The sequence below is a fragment of the Anabrus simplex genome, chromosome 10 (genome assembly GCF_040414725.1).
Source record: "Anabrus simplex isolate iqAnaSimp1 chromosome 10, ASM4041472v1, whole genome shotgun sequence".
NCBI lineage: Eukaryota > Metazoa > Arthropoda > Insecta > Orthoptera > Tettigoniidae > Anabrus > Anabrus simplex.
In genome coordinates, this window is record NC_090274.1 from 54,423,580 (window position 1) to 54,446,489 (window position 22,910).

Sequence of the window (22,910 nt, forward strand, 5' to 3'; positions counted from 1 at the left end):
TCAGCGCACCACTGCCGACTGGTAAAATGTGCCTGCGGCTCTCGTTGTCGTTATAAACCGAAGGTAATTGATCAGTGTGACTTGAGCAGACGTGCAGGATGCCTCGCAGACCTTTCCGAGAATCGTACCGTCAAATGAGTGAATTTGAAAGATTGGCGCATTATTGGTATGAGATAACGTGATGCATTCATCAGGCAAATTGCTGCTCGTGTGGGACGAAGTGTGTCGGCAGTGCGATGGGTGTATACAGAATGGTTCACAGAAGGCCGTAGAACACCAGGAGATGGGTCTGGTCGCACCACCCAAACCACCCCCCCGAGGAGATCGACACCTCTTCCTAATGGCATTGCAGGGGAGATCTGCGTCATCCTCGGCTCTGGTGCATCAGTGGAACAGTGGAACACATCGTACACTATCAGGAGTGACAGTCCGTCGCCGTTTATTGCGGTCTGGGTTACCGGCGCGTCGTCCACTTCTCCGCTTACCTTTGACTAATGTGCATAAACATGCTAGACTGCAACTGTATGGAAGGAAGTCGCTGGGGACAGGAATGGCAGCAGATAGTGTTTTCGGACGAATCCAGGTTCTTTCTGTTTGAAAATCATGGCCGCATTTTGGTTCGTCGTAGACAGCGGGCGAAGCACCACATTGACTGCATTCGCACAAGACATACTGCGGCCTTATGGTGTGGGGTGCTATTGGCTACAACCACAAATTACAGTTGGTGGGTGTCCAGGGCATTGTGACCAGTTTGACCTACGTGAATGACATCCCGCGACCCGTAGCAGCAGGACAATGCGTGACCGCATGTTGGTGCACGAACACGTGCCTTCTTGTTGTCACAAGATGTCAGACTGTTAGCCTGGCCCACCCGATCACCGGACTTAACGCCAATCGAAAATGTGTGGGATATGATGAAGCGACGGGTGCAGCGCTGTGACCCACTGCCAACCACCAAACATGAACTGTGAAACCAAGCGAATGCAGCATGGTTGGTTATACCCCAGGACACCATTCGCGCCTTCTACGCGTCGATGCCCTCACGCATGGCACAAGTTATCAGTGCCCATGGAGGACCCAGTGCCTACTAGGCAACAAACAGGACACATTTAGGTGACTGAAATACTAATCGTTTCTGCAGAACATACTAATGAGTATGTCCTGTGAATATGAACTTCCTATCTCTAGTCTTTCAAGGTGTTCTGTTTTTTTATGAACATGAGTATACATTCTGGCGTTTTCATTAGCTTGGTGTCAAGCATGGCGTTCATCCGACCACTCTGCACCAGATGTCCACTTCACATCCCGGAAAGTCCCAAAAGTCACAATGCTTGTTTTGAAAAGGTCTCGTCTGTGCGAGGCTTCTGGTCATAGGCCCATTTCTTCGAGGAGTTTCTTGACGTTAACACGCCAGGGAATTGCTATTTTTGGTTTTGAGTCAAAATTGTTAAAAAGGCTTTTTATCCAACCGGAGTCGTCCATCCGTCATTATTATTATTATTATTATTATTATTATTATTATTATTATTATTATTATTACTGCACGGTACCGCGAGGGTACACCAGCCCGTTTATTTAAATCAAGCGCCTTGTAAAATGACATCTTACACTTAAAACTTGAAACAACTAGAGCAAGAACTTTGGACATGGTCAACAGATGTCGCTACTAAAGTGATAAAGTAATTTTGTATTCATAGGTTTACTACACTGAGTTGATTATCTTTTGTTTTTGAGTATGTTAAAGTTGTCAATACTTCTACCTCTTCCCGCCAACTTGTGATGCTGGCCAATCAATTTTCTGTATTTAATTTTCCACCAATCACCGTTTCCTTCTACTTATCTAATTATCCAATAAAAACTGGCGGTGTGTCGGGTCTTGGCCCAGATCTTTCTTGAACCTTCCTCTCGGGTATAAAAGCAGGCAAATTTTTCGAGCTACCTTGTCTTCTTGATCGTCCAGTTTACTGAGTGTGTGCTAATAGCGGAGGCGGAAGCGTCTCGTCCTTCATCGAGCAGCCCAGCGCAGTAAGGTCATGGCAGCTATTTAATAACTACGTGATAGCCTATGAAAGCTAGCTCGAGGGGAAGGTTCCTATCTTTAATAATGTAACCTTAAATTTCCAATCTTCTAAAATATAACTTTCTGCTGCTAATTTCCAACAAGCCTAAAAGCACTTAGCTTAAATTCGGAAATAGAGAGTGTGACTCCCTCTCGAGTTCCCTATCAACTTGATTTCGAGGTGACTATGAGTTTATAACCATTTGTAGCTTTCCTAACTTAAATTTTCTCCATCTAATCACCTCTGTAGCATAGGCCTAGCCTCTGTAACGTCGGGCCATAAGTCCAATTAGGGTTTTAGCTTCAAAGTAAAATATCAAGGAGTGCAATTGTCCGCCTCCGCATCATTTTGAAGTTTGGGCCAGTAATTCAAACCTGTATTTGTTTTCCTCAAAGGCCCTGGTGGAATGGGTATTCGATACCCCTGTATCATTCAATGTCTTTCTTTAAGTTAAGTAGTCAGACTGTTATGTGTCTAAGACAGCAAATACTCTTTGAATTGTAAGATGTAGGTGGTGCCTTCGATAGGCCTGGACCTTTCTAAAACTAGGGGTCCTACTGTAAAGTGTTAACACAGCCAAGACGCCCTTTGCTTTTTGATCAATCAATCAATAAATAAATCAATCAATCAATCAATCAATCAATCAATACTGATCTACATTTAGGGCAGTCGCCCAGGTGGCAGATTCCCTATCTGTTGTTTCCCTAGCCTATTCTTAAATGATTTCAATGACATTGGAAATTTATTGAACATCTCCCTTGGTAAGTTATTCCAATCCCTAACTCCCCTTCCTATAAATGAATATTTGCCCCAATTTATCCTCTTGTATTCCAACTTTATCTTCATATTGTGATCTTTCGTACTTTTAAAGACACCACTCAAACTTATTCGTCTACTAATGTCATTTCACGCCATTTCTCCGCTGACAGCTCGGAACATACCACTCAGTCGAACAGCTCGTCTCCTTTCTCCCAATTCTTCCCAGCCCAAACTTTGCAACATTTTTGTAACGCTAATCGTTTGTCGGAAATCACCCAGAACAAATCGAGCTGCTTTTCTTTGGATTTTTTCCAGTTCTTGAATCAAGTAATCCTGGTTAGGGTCCCATACACTGGAACCATACTCTAGTTGGGGTCTTACCAGAGACTTATATGCCCTCTCCTTTACATCCTTACTACAACCCCTAAACACCTTCATAACCATGTGCAGAGATCTGTATCCTTTATTTGCAATCCCATTTATGTGATTACCCCAATGAAGATCTTTCCTTATATTAACACCCAGGTACTTACAATGATCCCCAAAAGGAACTTTCACCGGGCGAGTTGGCCGTGCGCGTAGAGGCGCGCGGCTGTGAGCTTGCATCCGGGAGATAGTAGGTTCGAATCCCACTATCGGCAGCCCTGAAGATGGTTTTCCGTGGTTTCCCATTTTCACACCAGGCAAATGCTGGGGCTGTACCTTAATTAAGGCCACGGCCGCTTCCTTCCAACTCCTAGGCCTTTCCTATCCCATCGTCGCCATAAGACCTATCTGTGTCGGTGCGACGTAAAGCCCCTAGCAAAAAAAAAAAAAGGAACTTTCACCCCATCACCACAGTAATTAAAACTCAGAGGACTTTTCCTATTTGGTTAAACGATGCCTTTTGGAAGGCGGTAACGTTGTGGTGGAGCAAAAGTGCTCTTGGAAGAATTGTACCGTGTAAATACTTTGTAAAAGAAATTGGGAGATCCGTCTCCAGGACTACTGAGCGGACGAACCAATAATGCTCAAGTAACAGTTGTTGTTAAAGTTCGGACCTTTAAGCTCAGATTGTTGACTTGTGGATTTTTCTAATTTCTCGAAACTTGTAACTAAACTACAAAAACTAATTCTGTATCTGAGATCTTGTACTGTCGCTGAGCGAATGGCTTGTTAATATTTTGCATTCGAAAAAAGAAAAAAAACAGTCCAAAAGAAATATAACTGATTTTTAAAGCTTTTAATTAACATTTTGATTGTACTTGATAGACCCATTCATGCCCGAAATTTCTTTCACCTCTGTAATCCACAAAACACGGTAACAATTATTATTATTATTTCGAAAATTTCATTGAACGCAGAGGTGTAAGAAGATGCCGAGTAAATGGGCGGACAAGGAAATAACCAGAGCATAAGTTAAGGCACTAAATTTTGAAGTTTTATTTCTTTCCTTTTTTTAGTTTAAAATTTGATAGAAAATAAAAACACCAACAAATGAGCTCGTCAGTTCCCATAACAACACTGACTTAAAGTCCAAAATCAGGAACAGAGTTAGAGAGAATTATCAACATGATAATATGCAAGGGGATGAGCACTGTAGCCCTGAACGAGTACACTATTTATAAGAGCACATTTGCTCCACTAATTTACATAGCCTAGGAGTCTGAGCTCCGAAACTTACTCTAGTCCAGCCTCTCAGAGGCACAAGTTTCCTACAAGGTTATGGCTGACAAACTTCAAATAACGTATTTACAGTCACTTCTGCTCAGCAGTTTGTTACACACTGGTCTGTACACAAGTACGAAATAAACAGGGCCAATGAGTGCCCATTCTAAATGGCCTTAATGTAAAAAGAAAAGGCTTAACTTGGTCGGCCGTGAGCAAGAGGCTAGGAGGTGAAGCACTTGCACTCCTTCTAGGAAAACTTTTAAACGCCCAAAAGTTTGTTAAGAATTTGGAGGTTCAGAACATTTTTGGTCACCCCATACCACGTTGAATGGGAATCAACAGAAGGTAATCACACTTTGTTCCCTTACATTGTATCTTTCCCAGCGGGGATTTGAACAGAGTTCTCAGACTTGCCGAAAATCTACATTTAAACTACGAAATTAAAACTTTACATGAAGAAAAGAAGTTTGAAACCATCCCCTCAAGCTATCTGCCTGGAGCTATCACACGTAAAGAAATTTCTGCCACTATCTTCAGTTGTTGGGCCTTCCGAACGCCAATCTGCGGCCCCTGCCTCCGAATAACACGCCGCACTCAATAAACCGGAGCGATGAAGATGACAATATGTCCTTTAAACGCCAAGCTTTTATACCATTTCTGAGGGGAAGTTTCCAGAACTCTTTAGAGATACGCTGGATGACTGCACACACACCCAGTCTTAAATGGCTAGAGAAAATATTCAAAAACGTCCTGACTGGTTGGTTGGTAACTATTAAAGAAGAAATCAGTAGGAGTGTTGACAACTTTGAGATAAGAACAAAACAATCGTCACAAACTTAAGGTTTTTCTATTTGTTTTACGTCGCACCGACACAGATAGGTCTTATTGCGACGATAGGATAGGAAAGGCCTAGGAATGCGAAGGAAGCGGCCGTGGCCTTAATGTACAGCCCCAGCATTTGCCTGGTGTGAAAATGGGAAACCACGGAAAACCATGTTCAGGGCTGCCGACAGTGGGATTCTAACCCACTATCTCCCGATTAAATTTAAGGTATGCCACCTCTGAAAATTAACTTTCCCTTAAGAAGTAATTGTCCTTAATCCCGCCAGAGGGGACACTTAGACCGATGATAGAGACATCTAGCAGTTGCAAACCCAAGTATCTTGTATTACATTAGTTCAAGTCCGAAAACACACATGAACTTACACAAGGCGCACAGTTTAACAGGACGCAGAAGGTGTATATATATAATTCGCTTGGGCCATCAAATACCACGTTAAGTCTTGTTGTATTTGACACTGAATTTGGCCTTCTTTAGAGCCCAAATTTTCCTCATTCTTTATGAGTGGGCATGCTTATATTCCTCTGTCCAAGGGGCAAAGTGTCTTCTCTTCGGTTGCTCGTCTCGGTTTAGCCCGTTCGTCAACACTTTCTTGCGGAAGCGATCTCTGTTAAGGGCGTCTACAGCTGAGATACGTAGCATTTGCAGGTCTTCAGGTCTTCTTTGGTATTTCTAAACCAGGGAATTGCGATTTTGGGGTTTGAATAAAAAAAGTGAAAGATCTCTTTAGTTAACTTTCTTCCGTCCATTCTTTTCAGATTACCGTAAAATCGTGTCTGTCTTTTTCGGACTGCATCGGTAATTTTCTCTATTTTTCTGCAGACTTCCTCATTGGATCTTTTTTTATGGATTCCATTTCTGTACTTTGATCCCAAGATTCCTCTCACAATTTTGCCCTCTTTTCTCCAGTTCTTCAAGGAGTCCTTTGTTGGCATTTAGAGACAGGGTTTCGGCTGCATATAGAACTACTGGCTTCAGAATTATTATTATTATTATTATTATTATTATTATTATTATTATTAGTAAGTCAGCTCCCTGCCGGTAAATTTACTGGCACGTAAAAGAGCTCCTGCACCTAGGCGTCTCCAAAAACCATAAAAGTAGTTAGTGGGACGTAAAGCAAACAACATCGTTGATTTTTCTGAAAATGTTTATAAAAGTCCAGAAAAAAAAAAAGCGTTTAAGAATGGAGATGCTGAGTAAAATACGTGAAATAACTATTCACATTGAGGAAAAATGCAGGGATGGAGAATCGAATCCTAAACGTCATGCTCGTGAAGCCGGAATATTACCACCTCATCCACCGGGCAGTTTGCGAGAGTGGAAAACACTGTTTAATATGTAAACTGCTAGGAACATGTTGGAGCGTTTCATTTCAAGACTGCGTGGCCAGTGCGCCGTAATATTTTAATATAACAACACCCTGTGGGTGTACTACTACCACTCGAAGCTGCTCCCAAAGTCAGTTACACAGGAAGTGCCTTCCTCTTGTAAGATCATAACTTCAACAGTCGCATTAAACTGCAAGCCCGCCTTTTGCTCTCCGTTACACGGAAAAACATAGAATCATGGATATGTTTCTTGAGCTTAGAAGACGAGAAAGCAAATACGTATTCTTTGGGTGTTCTCCTCATAGTAGCCTCTGACGACATGCAGAGGGTGCAGATAAGAAACGCATAATTTAAATCCACCCACAAGGTAGATAGAGAGTTCCAATAAACCGAAATAAATAAATAAATAAATAAATAAATAACTTTCTCTTCCTTCCGCAGTATTCAGAAGTTTAAAGAATGTTTTCATGTTAATATTATTCGCCATTGCTCTGTTTACAGCCTCTCCTTATGGGTCTCATCATGCCGGACTACACTATAAGGCCGTGACATTGGAGATCCGACAACGTCGCTTGGAGTCGAGCCTGTGAATGTTGTGCTCGTAATTTGTAAACAAGTCTAACGTAGTGTATCATCATATTTTGTGTTGTGCGTGAATTAACTTGATGGCATTGTTTTAAATTCAGAGTATACTGAAGATATTTTTTGTGTTATAGTTTTAAAAATTAACCTACACGCTATTTGGTATCCTGGAACGACATAATTTACGGCAAAGGTGAGATTTCTCATGTTGCAGTATGTATATATCATAGTGACAATCCACATCGTTTTTAAAGCCATTCTGTGTTTGTATTTTTCAAATTGCATTAATTTAAAAGTGCAGTATGATTGTGTTATTTTATTTTACGTTGCACACGTATGACAACCACAACTGAAGCTAGGCTTAATTTCAGATGCCAGGGCATTGCTATTTTACAAGTTTCGAAGATGAGAAGAATATAAAAGGGCAGTGTTTGCTAAGATAAAGGTCTGCAAAATATAAAGAAATATCTTTTAGCAAGGACATACTTGAATTAGATTCCGATTCATTGAACATAACTGACGAAACAGATATACTGTATGTAATGAATTTTCCTGTGTGCTAGTTAAATTTAATGAATTAGAAATATACTTCGATAACATGTTTCCTGTCATTTACATTTCAGGTTATGTAGCTTTTAAGATAGCCAGTAAATTTAACTGCAGATACTGTATCTCAAACGTCTCAAATGAAACAGTGGAAAATGATATGTTTAATAGTTTAAACGGAGGTGGGTTATCGGTCCCATCATAATTGCTCTTAAATGTATATACAAGTGTATGTAAGTTCACGTGGATTTTAATCTCTGGGGAATATGAAGTAGCATTCTTTCGGAGTAAGAATCAGAAGTGTGAACTGATTTAACTTACAAGGCAAAGTGTAATTGACCGGGCGAGTTGGCCGTGCTCGTAGAGGCGCGCGGCTGTGAGCTTGCATCCGGGAGATAGTAGGTTCGAATCCCACTGTCGGCAGCCCTGAAAATGGTTTTCCGTGGTTTCCCATTTTCACACCAGGCAAATGCTGGGGCTGTACCTTAATTAAGGCCACGGCCGCTTCCTTCCAACTCCTAGGCCTATCCTATCCCATCGTCGCCATAAGACCTATCTGTGTCGGTGCGACGTAAAGCCCCTAGCAAAAAAAAAGTGTAATTGATACAAGGGAGTGCTGCTCATATTGTGAAAAACCTCTATATGAACTTCTCTGCCTATCTTTACCCTATTATGCAAATATTTTAATCAACAACCACACAAAACATATTAATGATGCTATGGTTACAAGTTCTGGAAAAGAAAGAAAACTGATGACCCTGAAGTGATTATGTTGTAAGCTGGTTCCCAATGTTAAAATTGTATTTTGATGGACATAGGATTGTATTGTTTTTCTAGTTGTAGCCATATGCTTGTTTATTCTCATATTTACATTGACGTATTTATTTTAATTTTCATTTTGTTTTGTATGCATCCAATGAAAAATGCTCTTCTATGAACGTTTTATTTGAGAAAACATAATTGAAGGTTAACTTCCCATATATTACAAGTAAGACTCCAAGGAATAGCAGTACAGTGTTGCCAAGTTTCAGTGTCACGGCCTTAGTGTAGTCTGGCCATGGTGTAATACGTCCAACATCAATATCTTCCAAAAACGTGTCTTTCCGTCCAACAAAATGGCGTCGTTCTTCCATCCATATGACGTATACTGGTTGAATACTAGTAGAATTACGTTCCTCGAAAACGGGTACACGGAAAGAAAAAAAAAATTAAGACGCTTTTAGTGTTTGGGTATAACGTGTATATCACCAAGAGTATTTAACTTACGATTATGTTTAATGTCTCAACTGACTGATAACAAAAAGAAATGAAACCCCGAAACGTAAATTCCATAAAATAGCGCTTAAAAATAAGACATAATTTTTGCTAAATATGTGACGTCACACGCCATATTCTGCTATAAGATGGCGCTGTGTTGACTCGCGTGTTCAGGTCTTTCAGGAAATTTATTTCAGGAGGACCAGAATGACTACAGTGGACACCGAGACAGAGTGGGACGCTTACAGAGACGTGTGTGACCACCCTGCTGCCTTTGAGTTCCAGGAGACTAGAGCAACCCCGAAGAACCAGGCTCCCCTCATGTACTACAGGAATGGAGAGGGGATCGGCGCATTTATATGATGAGCAACCCCTCTACCGGGGTACCAAAGTTATCCCCTTCTCGGTACATCGAGAGCTTTCTCCCGGGAGACCTGATCCTCCGGCATCACAGCGCGGAACACCTGGAAAGCTTGGCGAAAGAGCTTTCCGTCCGGTTCGAGGTCGTCCGACTACCAGGGAGGGACGGCGCACCAGGGATGAATGCCGGCGCCCTCAGAACGAAGACCAGCTCAGCTGCCACCCAGAGGGCCAGGAAGGAGAGATGGCTATTTAATTCTGACTTAATACTCCCGTCCACAGCGGAGACCAGCGATACCACCACGGAGATGGAACACGCATCCCCCCCCCCTGGTGCCGTGACTGTGCGACCGAGGTCGAGCGCCTCGGCACTGCGAAGTGAACTCAAATCACTCCGTAAGGGCCACCTCTGCGAGGTGGACGCAGACCAAGGCCTACCAGGAAAGGGCTACTGTCAAGGCGCAATCCAGGAAGGCGCTCCAGACGGCGAACGGCAACACGGCAGTAGAAGAGAACAGGGGCGTTCAGAGGCAGTTACACAGGCCCGGCCTGCCAGCGAGTTTGTCATATTGCAGACATCGATGTGCGCCCCAGAGGACAGGTAACGCAATCTGGTGTCGGCAACAACCGACGCAGGCGCCGCCACCGCACCAGAAATAAGAAGAAGAATACGTCACCGGCCCATCAGGAGAGGGTCGTCCAGCCGCAAACCCAGGACTGCTCCCAGGACAGCAGTTGACAGAGGCACCAAACAGGAGAGGACCTCAGCGGGTAGCGGCAGACATGTGAGACCGAAACGTCCCACTCGGCAGCTCTTGCAGTGTTAACGCTGCCTGAGCTGGAGCCACCGTCAGGATAGGTGACGGCTCTTAGAGAGGTGCAACCGTTGTGGGGGTGAGCGCCAACTGCGCGGGGGCCCGCCCGGCCTCGCATCGCTGTTGCCCTGTTTATCGGGCCATGGCACGGGCAGAGAGGAAGGAGACCCGGCATCATGTCCCATCCCCATCCAGGAGACACCCGCCTTGGCGGGCTTGGTCTCATTCTCCGGGATCGGAGACTGGGTACGAGGAACCCCAAAGAGGTGGAGCGGTGCGGCAGGCCCTAGTGGCTATTGGCGCATGGCTCCGCAACTGGGAAGACCCGCGCTAGTCACGGGAGTGCCCAGACGGACAGATCCCCTGATAACTGTACTGGCGAGAAAATGGCTCGTGACTGGTGATGATACCGTTTTCTCAATTAGCACAATCACCTGGACCTATCCAGAAACCACATCCTTGCATGAGCTACCAAAATTTGTCAGGTTTTACACATAGGTTTTTTCTTTTTCCGCATATGAGGCTTTTCCTTGACCCTTAATACCCCGCCTCAATACCACCTACCCAACACAAACGCTGGCCTTGGTAGCGTGTTTAACATGGAAACAGGAAGATACTCCTTGTATCACTTCCCGCTCCTCCCTGCTATCTCTTTTCACCTTAGAAATTAATAGCATGTCGGAGGCAATGCAGATTAGTGACGATTGCCACGCGGGGGGATCGGAGTCGGGTGCCCCACCGAAAAAAAAAAAAAAAAAACGTGTCAGTTGGAAGTAAGCTGCCGTTGTGAATTCATCGTGGTCAGTTGTACAGAATAACAAATTTAGTAATGGAACCTTACTCGTAATATTACTCCTGTCCTCTTAAATTATGTCTCTTACCGAGCTCGATAGCTGCAGTCGCTTAAGTGCGGCCAGTATCCAGTATTCGGGAGATAGTGAGTTCGAACCCCACTGCCGGTAGCCCTGAAGATGGTTTCCCATTTTCACACCAGGTAAATGCTGGGGCTGTACCTTAATTAAGGCCACGGCCGCTTCCTTCCCACTCCTAGAACTTCCTTGTCCCATCGTCGCCATAAGACCTGTCTGTGTCGGTGCGACGTAAAGCAACTAGCAAAAAAATAAAAAATAAAAAAAATACGTCTCTTATTTTTCGTATCACAGACTCAGTGGCGTGCACTGAACCCCATCCACCCCAGCGCTGATGGCGTAAATAACTTTATATTTACATTTTCGTAATATTCCTTAGAACGATTTTTATAAAGTTAAAAAACTGCGAACATTTAAGCCAAGCCAAGTACAGCTGTCTCGAGAATCCGCTCACACTACCGCAGTTCAGCTTCTTCAGCGAGCTCGAGTAGCCCACTGTAATGAGTGTACTACTACTTTTTCGACACGAGTGTGTCACTTAGTACCCCGCGGAACCAACATTTGTTAGCTTTTTCTTTTAGCCCAGTGTTCCTTCATACGTTGTGAAAGGATGTGTTTTCGTTGCAGGGACCATACATGTCGGTTAGTCTTTCTGTCATCATCCTCCAAACCTCGCGTGAGTGTGATTTTCCTGATTTCACCCCAGTCCAGTAGATTTGGTGATCCTAATTCCCTCAGGTCGTTCTCTTCTGTCTTAGTACTAATTTGATCTAGTGGTTTTATTCTTTACGAATGTGTAAATTCTGTGAGGCAGTCTGCTTGAGTCCATTCTTTCTATGTGTCCCACGAATTGTTTTCTTCGCATGCGCATAGTGTCTGTAATTTTGGAGATTCTTTTATATATCTCCGCATTTACGAAGGTAATCCCAAAAATAAGGTCTCGTATTTTTTTACAAATACAGAACTGTTCGTGTGGCTGTTGGTCACAATATTATGAAGAGTGTTTCCCGCGCTCGCATATAAACATGCGCACGGCGCGCTGAGGCATTTGATACGGTAGATCATGGGAGACTACTGGCAAAAATGAGTGCAATTGGACTTGACAAAAGAGTGACTGAATTAGAGTAGGCGAAGCTTTATTTATTCCTGTAATAATTAAGAGGGGAATTACTCAAGGCAGTATTATTGGACCTCCATGTTTTCTTATATATATATTAATGATATGTGGAAAGAAGTGGAATGAATCAGAGATAAGGCCTTTTGCAGATGATTTTATTCTGTACAGGGTAATAAATAAGTTACAAGATTGCGAAGAACTGAAAAATGACCTCGATAATGTTGTGAGATGGACAGTACGCAATGCTATGATGATAAACAGGGTTGAAAGTAAGGTTGTGAGTTTCACAAACAGGAAAAGTCCTCTCAGTTTTAATTACTGCGTTGATGGGGCGAAAGTTCCTTTTGGGGATCAATAAGTACCTAGGTGTTAATATAAGGAAAGGTCTCCATTGGGGCGATCACATAAATATGATTGTAAATAAAGGGTACAGATATCGGCACACGGTTATGAGGGTATTTAGGGGTTGTTGTAAGGATATAAAGCAGAGGGCATGTAAGTCTTTGGTAAGACCCCAACTAGAGTATGGTTCCAGCGTATGGGACCCTCACCAGGATGACTTGATTCAAGAACTGGAAAAAATCTAAAGAAAAGCTGCTCGATTTGTTCTGGGTGATTTCCGACAAAAGAGTAGCGTTACCAAAATGTTGCAAAGTTTGGGCTGGGAAGAACTGGGAGAAAGGAGACGAGCTGCTCGACTAAGTGGTATGTTCCGAGCTGTCAGTGGAGAGACGGCGTGGAATGACATTAGTAGACGAATAAGTTTGAGTGGTGTCTTTAAAAGTAGGAAAGATCAGAATATGAAGATAAAGTTGGAATTCAACAGGACAAATTAGGGCAAATATTCGTTTATAGGAAGGGGAGTTAGCGATTGGAATAACTTACCAAGGGAGATGTTCAATACATTTCCAATTTCTTTGCAATCTTTTAAGAAAAGGCTAAGAAAACAACAGATAGGGAATCTGCCACCTGGGCGACTGCCCTAAATGCAGATCAGCAATGACTGACTGACTAACTGACTGACTGACTGCTTCCAAAGCACAACCCTGAATCGATGATGCTTGTTGACTAAAGGGTTCCAAAGTCCAGGTCAACGGTCCCTCATAATAGTACTTATCGCTAGGGAAGTAGAACCAGGGTATCTCTCATGTTGAGGTACTAACCACGGTGTTCCACACATTATCGTACTACCCAGAAGTATTGTACGTCGCACAAGTAACGCAGACCTATGCTGTTTCTCACATAGGTGTACTAATCACACGGAACGCCCAGACCCGTGGTGTTTCTCACACAATGGTACTTTCACAGGCAACGCAAGCCCGTGGTGTTCTGCATATAGTGGTACTAATCACAGGTACTGTAAAGCGACAGAGAACCACTCTCCGCTGCTACAAATCACAAATACCGAGCTCGATAGCTGCAGTCGCTTCAGTGTGGCCAGTATCCAGTATTCGGAAGATAGTGGGTTCGAACCCCACTGTAGGCAGCCCTGAAGATGGTTTTCCGTGGTTTCCCATTTTCACATCAGGCAAATCCTGGGGCTGTACCTTAATTAAGGCACGGCCGCTTCCTTCCGACTCCTAGCCCTTTTCTGTCCCATCGTCGCCATAAGACCTATCTGTGTCGGTGCGACGTAAAGCCACTAGCAAAAAAAAAAAAAAAAAAAACTAATCACAAACCTATTGCGTATCTAACATACAGTAGTGGTACAATTCGCAAGTAAAGGTGACCCATGGTGTTCCCCGCGTGATGGTACTAATCACAACTAGTTTCACGGTTCTAATTCAATCATCTCTTGGTCGCCCCTTTCAATCGCCTCTAATGACAGGCAGCATTCACATGACCGGAACGGAAAAAAACGGATTGGTAGTTACGGAGACTGTCCCACTTGACTCCAACAGATGGCAGAAATTGTTCTGTTTGAAAGCAACGTTGTACTTTCATGCCCTGAAACGACAGAATTCTGTTATTTAAAACAGTTTAGTAGATGGTTAGTAGTACAATACAGTGGTGTCAGTAATTCAATTTTACGAAAACTGGATATTGCTCCATTTGATATCAATAGCCTCAGTTGCCCTTTTGGTGTTTTGTGCTGGAGACTAAGTGTCGTGTTCTGAAAGTTTTTGAAACATTACATCATACACATGTTCTGATCGCCCGTCCTGCTGGACGATTTGCATGCAGACGAGCAAATCTCAGCCTAGTAGACAGGACTTTAATTTTATCAAGTGGTGCAGGGCAGAGCGAGGTCACTGTCTCTGATCACACTAAAGTGGGCCAACAGTCGTCATATCTTGGTGAAGGGAAATGTCAGAGGGCAGCATTGATCCATCTACACCCGGACAAGACAGGAAGAGAGGGTAGCATTCCCAATGGGATCACGTTTCTTAAGTCATTGCCATGATGATAATGATGATGCTTGTTGTTTAAAGGGGCCTAACATCTTAGGTCATCGGCCCCTAATGGTACGAAATGGAGGACATGATATGATAATTAAAATTTCAAGATTTTTTTTTTTTTTTTTTGCGATTTGCTTTACGTTGCACCGACACGTATGTCTTATGGCGACGATGGGATAGGAAAGGCCTAGGAATTGGAAGGAAGTTGCCGTGGCCTTAATTAAGGTACAGCCCTGACATTTGCCTGGTGTGAAAATGGGAAACCACGGAAAACCATATTCAGGGCTGCCGACAGTGGGGTTCGAACCCACTAACTCAAGATTACTGGATACTGGCCGCACTTAGGCGACTGCAGCTATCGAGCTCGGTGCACGAATATTTATTACAGATGATAGTCTAATTTGTCCCGTTTCTTACATCTTCGAAAGTTGATGTTTCTACTTTCCCCAGAGTGACTCTTCCACCTTGTACTCGGCGACGTCTTGGGCGCCTCCCAGCTGTCTGAGAGCTCAACACACTCCTTGGAAGGCTACCATCATCTCTCGTGAATGATCCAACCTTACCATCAGATTTTCCAAATTGTCGGTATAAATATATTTGTCTTTTTCTTTTCTCCCATCTTCCCATATCTGCACTGAAAGTAGCATCAAACACCTTCCCGAAAACTTGTCTCTGAAAAGCGAGATTTTCCTCTAGTAGTCTGCGAGGTAGCCCATGTCTCATACACTGAGTGGCCAAAAGTCATGGGAAGACACTGAATGTGATGATAATAACGAGTTGCTCCTCCGCGAGCCCTCAAAACGGAACAATACGGCGAGACATCGACTCTACAAGGTGTTGGAATCGTTCTGGAGCAATCTGGACCCACGCATCTTGCACTGCTACCCACAATTTGTCTTGTGAAGTTGATGCGGGGTTCACGGAACGTACACCAGCACCGACAGCATCCCGTAAATGTTCGATTGGATTAAGATCAGGGGATCTGGAGGGCCAATCCACGGTCGTAACTTCACTGGAGTGCTCCTCCGACCACCTGCGTATCACCGCAGAGCGGTGACATGGCGCATTGTCCTGTTGAAATATGGTATCTCAATCAGGGTACTCAAGGGCTAGAAAGGGATGCAGAAGGTCAGAAAGGATGTCCAGATAACGTACACCAACCAGCGCTCCCTGCAGTCACACAATTGGGCCTAAATTGCGAAATTAGAGAACGCCGCCCAGACCAGAACTGAGCCACATCCCGTCCGGACACAATCGTATTGACAAGCAGGATCCATGGCTTCATGGGGCACACGCCCATCAGTTCGATAAAATTGGAACCGGGATTCATCGAACCATACCACACCATTCCATGGTTCACTACCGATGTTCGCGGGCCGATGCACGTCGTTGAACTCTGTGTCGAGGTGTCAGCAAAGGAACACGAGTTGGTCATCGGCTGGTGAAGCTTATGCGGTGCAGTTTCCTCCTTCCAGTCCTTGCAGAAATTGGTTTCTGACTCCCAATATTCAACTGGGCGGTGATCTGCCTCACAGTAGCCCGTCGAATGCCGAGTATGATTGTGTGAAAGCGACGTGATGTCCGTTCGTTAAACACCTGTGGTCTTCCTGTGCGGCGGTTTACACGGGTGGTAACATTCTCTCTGCGATACTGAAGATCCATTCTCGACACTGTTGAACTCGGAAACCCGAATTCTAGTGTAATCTCCGCAATGTTATGGCCCATGCACCGTGTGTCGATGATCACCCCACGTTCAAAGTCAGTTAACTCGCGACGTGTTGCCATCTTCACGACACTGGTGTCTGTGACTCTGCTCAGCTACGCCGCAGCTAGCCGCAACGCTCAGGGATCATACACGGCACACTTTCTAATGGGACACCCCTTCCCGTGACTTTTGGCTACTCAGTGTATAAGAAAACTCATCAAATATAGGTGGATCTTGCTTTGTTCAAACTAAAAATCATTCATGTTCTTTCTCTACCTCCCGTTAGCTTGACAGTACCGATTCCAGGTACTCTGAAGCTCTCTACAAACCTTAAGGTGTACCCTTTATATCGATGGTAACAGGCCTATCCTCTCAGTGAGATACAATTATATATTTACATTAGTGATTTTCACCAGCGTAAATTTCCTGACACGCATAAGTGATCGGCACCTTCCCACGCCTGTGGATCGGACGTGGAGGCTTAGTGCATTGGCCTGCCCATCTCCTGGTCTTAATCCACTGGACTTTTGTCAGCCTATTTTATTAGGCCCGCACAGTAGTATCAGGGAGAGATGGCAGTAGAGGTATTTACAAGAGATGAAAGATAAAAAGGATATATAAGAAAATATTAAGAATGTATTATTTTGTTATGGGCGTGATGTACAGTGATCAGTACATAGAAATCCTTTGAAGGAGGGTAGTGCCTGAGTTACAAAACCTCTCTCCAGATGGCGAAAGTGTTTTTCAACAAAATCTTGCATCATGTCGTACATTCCAAACAGGACAACAAATTATTTAAAGACACTTTGATGTGCTCTCTTGGCCCGACAACTCACACGATATCAACCCGAACGAAAAATTATGGGTCATTTGTAAGAAGACATGGGAAAAACTGGATATATCATATGTTCGCTTATCAAGGTGTGGTTTCACGAAGAAGAGATCAAGAACATATGTGAAAAATTGGTAGAATCGATGCCAAAAAGTGTCGATGTTTTGAAGAACAAATGAGGTCGCAAATTATATCAAGGTATGGCTTTCTGTAATTTCAGAACTGATTTTGAGTAGTTTTTAGTACTTTTGTAAAGCGAACACTTTTCTGTATCTGGTTAGGATTAATTTGCACGTTGCTGTAGATATCTTATTAAATCATGCAGTTGTTTTTGTGTAGAAGCCAAGCTGCACTGAATACCCGACTCGCAGTTTACACATGCGACTCGAGAAAAGATTTCAATATGCTACTACTATGTGCGTGTCCAACCCTGGTCCCATTTCTCCACGGGCTCGGGTATGAAGTAGCAAGTTTTTACGGCCGGATGCCCTTCTTGATGTCAACCTTATCATAGGAGTTATGAGGTTAAATGAACGACACGATTCATGTTAGTAGGAAGGGATAGGTTGAAATCCGGTGCCAGGACATAGCTACTTCTGTTGAACACTACCAAGGGGTCTGCTCAAATTTTAACATCTGCATACCACGGACGCATCAACATCAACTGGAACTGCATCCAAACTTATGATGATGATGTTTGATGTTTAAAGGGGCCTAACAGATAAGTCATCGGCCCCAATGCAGGCTTTTAGCACGCAATCTAGTGATTAGAAAGTGTACTGTATCTGTTACCCTGGTGAAAGAAGGTGCGGCCATGAATGGGTGGATCAGTGTTGCCAACTTAGCGGATTTTCCGCTAAATTTGGCGGAATTAGAAGACTGTCGGCGGAGAAATATATCATTTAGCGGACAGCGGATTTTTTGGCGGGATTCTAGAATTATTATAGTGGAATTTAGTGTTTTATCCATTTTCCTTTTTTAAAAAAATTGCACTCCACTCTGTCTCCGAGTTATTCCGTATTTCTTGTCAGGAGCTAGCAGTCACATGAGGAAAACGGATTTGATGTTATGAGACTATGGTATCATTAATTTGTAATGCGTGGGGAAAGGTTACTTCTCTCTTAGTTGACGAATGAGGACAGATAATGAAACAGAGAGTAGCATCTATATTTATGCTATGAAGGAAGACCATTTAATGAACTGGCCTGTTCTGTTGTGGCCCTAGAGGTAGGGGATTCACCTAGTTTGCACACGGTACTTACACGCCTACAAGTTTTAGCTCACCGGCTAGCAGGCAAGGGGTTAATCCCAGTGAAACTCACAGATCAGGTGAGTGCAGACATTTACTTTTATTATTATTATTATTATTATTATTATTATTATTATTATTATTATTATTCATTTTATGGCTCATTTTTATTGCTCATTACTTGAGATCGGGTTTCTTGGCGGAATTCTAGCGGTTTTTAGTAGTATTTAGCGGATCTTGAAAATATAAGTTGGCAACACTGGGGTGGATATAAACAGCCAGAAGATTAATTTGGAACTTTAAAATTGGCAGTTTTATTTCCTTTCTTAACCTTGCCCTTTTTCCTTCAAATCCTAATACTTTACGAAGCAATTAACAATTAGTTACAAAAGTTAGTTCGTAAGCTTGAAAAAAAAACACTCTTAGAGAGGCCTAAAACAACCAGATAACAATTTTACAGGCTGAGCTTGAAGCTCCCAATTACAATTTTTACTGGAGAACTACTGATGCTTTCTAACAATAGTCAAGGAGACAGATCTCCCAATTTCTTTCACACCACTAGTAAAAGCATCTTTGCTCTACAAATTTACACTTAGGAATCTATTTTCGAAAATTCACACTTTCCAGGCCTATCAAAGGCACAACCTACATTTAACAAAACATCACTCCCTTAAATGCTCAACTGTCTGACATCCTTAACATGAAAAGAATGAAATAGAGTTTAACAAGGGGTAACAAGTACCCATTATACAAGGCCTTTGGTTAAAACAAAAGATTAAATTTACTGGCCCAAAAATCAAAATGGTGAGGAGCAGAATACTTGCACTTCTTAAAATTTACATAAATGCATAAACAGAGGCTAAGCCTGTACTACGGAGGTGACTAGATGGGGACAAATATTGACGCTACAGAAATTACAAGATAGAGAAGGTTATAAAATCATAGTCACCTCAAAATCAAGTTGAGAGGGAATACGAGAGGGTAACTCACTCTCTATTCCCAGATTTCAGTTAAGTTATTTCGACTGGTTTGAAATTCACATTTTAGGAAATAAAATTACCCTACTAAAGATCTCAAACCTTCCCCTCGAGCTAGCTTTGAAAGACTATCACATTTTAAACTGGATCTGCCATTGCCTTGAGCTGGTGGACCTTCCGAGGATGGATGAGGCGGCCCCCGCCTCCGTTACGAACACACTCTAGACTGGAGCGATCACTAAGACAACCAGGTCCGAAAAGTGCCAGCTTTCATGATGATGATTATTATTATTATTATTATTATTGTTGTTGTTGTTGTTGTTTAAAGGGGGCCTAACATCGAGCTCATCTGCCCCTAATGGTACGAAATGAGACGAAATGGAATGAAAAATTAAAAGTATAAAATTCTTCACTGACCAGAATTCAAAGCGTGAGAACGAAGAATGAATAAATGGATGTGAATTTAAAACAATCAGTGGATGCGAGCCGAATGCCTTACATTTACAGAAACTGACGTGACACAATAGTATTACTGACCAAGGGACTACTGCTATAGCATAACACTGAAACGATGATGCTTGCAGTCTAACGGGGGGGGGGGTCTAAAATCCAAGTTATCGGCCCCTCACAAGGGTACTGATCGCTAGGATCGTAAAACCACGGTATTTGTCATGTTGCAGTACTAATCAAAAGTAGCAGAGACTCGCGGTATTCCACACATTATGGTACTACTCACAGGTTATGAAATTCGACATATAATACAGATCTATGTTTCCTCACTTTGCGGCGCCATTTACAGACAACGCAAACCTGTGGTGTTCATCACATAAGAATATTAACCACAGGGACCTTCCACTATCCTGTGGTGTTCCTCATATAGTGGGTACTAATCATAGGCAAGGCAGAACCATGGTAGCTATCATCCCATGGCCCTACTCATATGGTGGTACTAATCACAGGTACTGCAAAAGCCGACCGCACGGTGCTCCTCTGTGCTGCTAATCACAAACCTATTTGGTACCTAATATAGTGGTACCACGCGCAAGTAAAAGCGACCCATGATGTTCTCCGCGTGGTGGTACTAATCACAAGTAGTTTCATGGTTCCAAGACAATCATCCCTTGGTCTCCCCTTTTAGTCGCCTCTTACGACAGGTAGGAGATACCGTGGGTGTATTCTTCGTCTGCGTGCCCCATCCACACGGGGTGCCAGCTTTCATATCAGAAGGGGAAGGTTCCAGAAAAAACTGGGCGAAGGGCCCGACACATTACAAGTTCTCATTGGATAATCAAATAAATATCGAAATTTGTCATTGGTGAATAAATAAATGTACAAAATTTCTTCCTGGCCAACGCCTTAAGTTGGCAGGAAGAGACAGAAGTGTTGATAACTTTGACACATCAAAAACAAAGACTAAACATTCCAATTTAGGAATCCTTTACATACAAAATTTATCTAGAATTTTAATAGTTCCTCTTTACTTCAGAGGGCACAACGTAAGTTTATAGTAGCAACATCTATTGAGAAATGTTCAAACTTCTTGTACTAGTTGTTGCAAGGTTTATATTTCAGATGGCATTCCCCAAGGCGTTTAATTTAAATGTGCGGAGCAGGTGTACCTCCGGTACAGTATACCACCACCTCTCCTACCCTGTTGACCAACGTTCTGATGGTGAATGGGACTCGAACCGGCTAACAACGATGTCAGACCATATAGACTTGACGCCTTAACGATCACGACCACCAGGCCGACTAATACTACTACCACTACTACTATTCTCCCTGTGAGTGCGGGTGATAGAATAACACCCACGGTATCCACTGCCTGTCGTAAAAGGCAACTGAAAGGGGAGCCAACGAGCTATTAACTTGGGAGCGTGGGCTGGTGACCATGGGGCCCGTAACTGAGTCCTGGAATTGTTTCCACTAGCTTGTGCCAGGTTCCTCACTTTCGGCTATCCTATCCGACCTCCCTTGGTCAACCCTTGTTCTTTTCTGACCCCGAATGTATTAGGTTTCCGAGGCCCAGGAAGTCTTCCATGTTCACGCTCTCCGTGGCCCTTGTTCTTCCTTGACCGACGTATTTATTTCTCGAAGAGTCGGACCCTTTTCATTTTTCCCCTCTGATTAATGTTAATAGAGGGTGGTTACCTAGTTGTCCTTCCTCTTAAAACAAAAATCTCCACCACTACTACTAATTTGGTGATATCTGGCACCCATTTATCTGCATTATAGGAATAATACTGTAGTATTAATGAGCGGTCATACGGCAAGGTAACAATGTGCGACGCATCCATGGTTGCTAGGTGAAAGGTTACGTTTTCGATAATGCGAATTTTACGAATGCGTGCTATCAGATAATTATTCACAATATACTGGAATAACCATTTAAAAATGAAAATAAAACGATAAAGCAATGAGAATTACAGTAATGGAACTAAATTTTAAACGAAGTGTGTGGGTAGGAGAAAAAGGTTGCAAAGGGAGGAGTGTCGGGTGGAGCCGAGGGAACGGATGACCGGATGTGCGTCACAATGTCGGAAGTACATCGCTGTGCTATCTCAAGATCTTGCTAGCCAATTACTTATCCGCCATCTCGATTAGCGCCGAAATTTAATACCGAGTTTCATCTCCCTTAGAGTTGATCCTCTTTACCCAGTGCTGACATATGAAGAGTTCTTAGGAAAAAACTAATCCAAAGGCCATCAAACTTGGAGCAGAGTCATTTTAAAATTTGAAATGCTATAGCTTCTTCAGTCTTTATTATTATTATTATTATTATTATTATTATTATTATTATTATTATTATTATTATTATTATTATTATTATTATTAAATTATATTCGTTTACGGCCATTTGAGACTACGTTAAGCAACAATCAAACATTGCCGCAAACCTTCTTTGCAGCCCGAAATCTTTGCATTCTTCCTTTGGCAGTCTGTCTTCTTTCCTCTGCCCATTCCCTATTCATTTTCTGTTCGTCATGGAAGCCTCTGAAGCTGTCGGTCACTGATCTATACTTTGTTCGATTTACGATGTCTTTTAATCCAGACTGTTCGAGATCCATTCTTACCTCCAAGGACCATGTGTCGGTAACGTTACGTCCACTGTTAAGTGTGTTATAAATCGGTTTCGTCAGATGCCCATAAAATTTGACTCTCCTTTTCCTGATCGATTCAATCAATCTTTCCCTTTCCAGGTATAATTCTCCGTTTCCTCATAATCTATACTGGCCATCCACGATTTTTGGACCCATTATCTTGCGAAGGATCTTTCTCTCAAATTTCTCGGCTTCTCTTAGACCAGACATTCCTATCATTCGGAGGTATTCACTAGCATATAGATACACTGTGTTGTAGTGTCTTAGTTTAGCTCTTGTATAAGGCATGTGTCTTGCGAAAAGCAGCGCCCATCTTCTCTCTCGCTAATTTTAAGCTGTATGATTTATCCGAGGTACCCGAAGCTGTCAACTCTATCTTACCATGCTCCGTCTTCAAGTGATGAGGGGCTGTTTTGATGCTGGACTTTTTTTAAAGGAAATTTGGAGTCCTGCTTTATCT

At 42.9% G+C, this 22,910-nt stretch overlaps 1 protein-coding gene across 1 annotated transcript in view; it reads right to left on the reverse strand.

Moving 5' to 3' along the window:
• The window catches only part of rdgB (retinal degeneration B), a 689,086-nt gene that overhangs the window by 549,862 nt on the left and 116,314 nt on the right, over positions 1–22,910 (reverse strand). The window lies entirely within an intron of this gene.